Raw genomic sequence first — 3029 nt, forward strand, 5'->3', positions numbered from 1 at the left:
TATTTATATATATTTAATATATTTTATATAAATATAATATTATATATAATATATATAATATAATATAATATATAAATATAAATAAATACAAATAAATATAAATAACAAAATTAAATTATAAGATATAAATATCAATTATATCCTCGTGGCCAATTGCAGAAAAAGACTATAAAAGCTATATATTTTTCTTCTTTGCTCTTTATATATTCAATATCTCATATGTATTATTTGTATTATATTTTTTAACTATGTTCTCTCTTCCTTCTCTCTTTTTCCCCTATATAACATTTTATATAAATTTTTGCTGATGTTGAACTTACAATCTAATCCTCAGGTTAAATATATCAATATAGGATTGTGACTAAACTAGAAGAGGAATAAAGGTCACTGACATGGTATAGTGACTAATGGGACTTGAAGTCTTACCTTTTGGGGAAAGGACTTCATATATATGAAGAACAGCCCCATTACGTGAGGCAGGATCATGTATGTTGTTGTTGCTTTTTAGAAGGTTGTTTGTTGGGCACCTGGGTGGCTCAGTTGGTTAAGCGACTGCCTTTGGCTCAGGTCATGATCCTGGAGTCCCGGGATCGAGTCCCACATTGTGGTCCCTGCTCAGCAGGGAGTCTGCTTCTCCCTCTGACCCTCACCCCTCTCATTCTCTCTCTCTCTGTCATTCTCTCTCTCTCAAAAATAAATAAAATTTTTAAAAAAATTTAAAAAAAATAGAAGGTTGTTTGTTAGGGTGCCTGGGTAGCTCAGTAAGTTACATGCCTGACTTTGTTTGGCTCAGGTCATGATCCCAGGGTCCTGAGATCGAGCCCAACGTTGGGCTCCCTGCGCAGCAGGGAGCCTGCTTCTCCCTCTCCCTCTGCCTGCCATTCCCCCTGCTTATACACACACCCTCTCCCTCTGTCTCTGACAAATACAAAAAATCTTTTAAAAAAATAAAAAATTAAGGTAGTAGTGCAGATGAGGAATTATGTAAGTCTCATACAGAGTAGTAGCAGCTGGATAATGAGAAAGGAAAAGAAAAGTATTTATGAGTCAAAGTGCTGGGCTGAGTGACCACATGGATAGGAAAAGAAAGATAAGGAGGAGTCTAGAATGACTCCCACTTTTTGGTGTGATTACATGGATTGTGGTGCCACGAAATGAGTGAGGGTGGGAAGAAGAGGTTAGTTTTGGACATACTGTGCCTCACAAGTTGGCTATATTATATCCAGCTCTCTGGAATGGAACTAATTTGAGTCATCAGTGTCAAAGTAGCAGCCATGCATTTTATAACACTTCTCTCAATAAATACAATGCTGACTACTTGCTTTTCCCTTCTTCAATCTCTTTTCTACATAAACATATAAGCTATACTGATCCAATCTCAAAAAATCAATGAAAGTGAGAGAGGGTAGCCCACCCAGAGGGCCAGCAGAGTGGTGCACTAGCCACTGTTCCAGGCTTGAAAATGGGTAAGTTGGATATATTATTTGCACCTTCAGATCATAAGTAGCTTCTGAAGACCCCCCCCCAGGAGTGGTGTGTGCCCACTGCCCCACTGTGCCAGCTGCTGAGCACCCTCTCCCTGCTCTGTTACATCCAGTGCCTAAACTGGGGAACTGAGTCCAACTCTAACGTCTGCATGTGATCAGATTAGCTTTCCTCTACTGCCCTGTTATCAATGCACCAGGCTACCCACTCCCTCCCCCCAAGGTCACAGTTTGCTCCACCACCAGCTTTTTTGAGCTCTGGCTCCTCTGTATGCCCATGAACATTCCTTCTAGCCACCCTCCTTTCCCATGGTAAGCCCAAGGGACCCTAAGCAATCACCCTCTGGTGGCTCACCAAGACAGTGTGCAGAGATGAGGACAGAGCAAAATGTTACATAAGAGGGGAGAGAAAGAAAAGGTCCCAAAGGGAATGAACACAAATCATCAAAAGAGAAAGTTATTGATAATCAAAGGAAGAGTAGCCTTGTCCCTAAAGGAAAGAAAAAAAAATCAATATATTGAAGAATATGAGAAAATGACTGATAGGTAGAAAATGTAGGTTATTTCTCTAGAAGCTTGGTTGTTAGTCCTAAAAGGTGGAACACATATACCATAAAAGTTACTCATTAGAAGGGCGCCTGGGTGGCTCAGTTGCTTAAGTGTCCAACTTTTGATTTCAGTTCAGGTCATGAACTCAGGGTATGAGATCAAGCCCCACGTGGGGCTCCCTACTCAGCAGCAAGTCTGCTTCTCTCCCTCTGCCCCTTACCCTGCCTGTGTGCTATAAATAAATAGATAGATAGATAGATAGATAGATAGATAGATAGATAGATATAAATAAATAAATAAAATCTTTTTTTTTAAGTTACTCTTTAGAGTTCTTCGGTAACCATTTTCCTTTACTGTTATATTGTACTTCTAATATATTTCATCATCTGGTTTCTCATTTTATGCAAACTTATAATAAAAAATCAGAAGAGAGAACACACTAAGGATAGTAAATACAACACTACAAATTGACAAAAAAAGAAGAACTAGGGGAAAAAGGAGCAGCAGACCTTAAACGCAGCAATCCAGCATCATTTAGTAAGGTTGTAAACCACTTCAAACAAACACCCAGAGAAAAACCATTGCATTTCAGCATAATACGATAAATGAAATTCTCAAGATAAATCTTAGATGTCAAGAAAATGCTAAACAGTGCTCAGTGGACTCAACTTTAAAGGATTACAAAGTAAAAAGCTTTTTACCTAAACTTGTTTTTAGAAGTTTGTATCCTTAAAAGGTTGGTCTTCAATTACCTAGGAGATGCACACACACAAAACACGTCATTACCCAATGATGCTGAGCAAATGAGATTCCACTCAACACAGTACAGGAATGGTAACCAGTTATCAAACTCAGAGGCACAAAGAACAAATTCGCATTGGATGATTTTGGAAAAATTCATAAAATACTTTCTGCTTACTATTTCATTCATTGCTGAATTTTCAGCTAATCCTTTTTTCTGCATATGCTGATTGTATTTTCTAGACAATGTCTACT

The sequence above is a fragment of the Callorhinus ursinus genome, unplaced genomic scaffold, assembly GCF_003265705.2.
Source record: "Callorhinus ursinus isolate GAN/ISIS: 27379988/994484 unplaced genomic scaffold, GSC_fseal_2.0 scaffold7, whole genome shotgun sequence".
In the NCBI taxonomy this organism is placed as follows: Eukaryota; Metazoa; Chordata; class Mammalia; order Carnivora; family Otariidae; genus Callorhinus; species Callorhinus ursinus.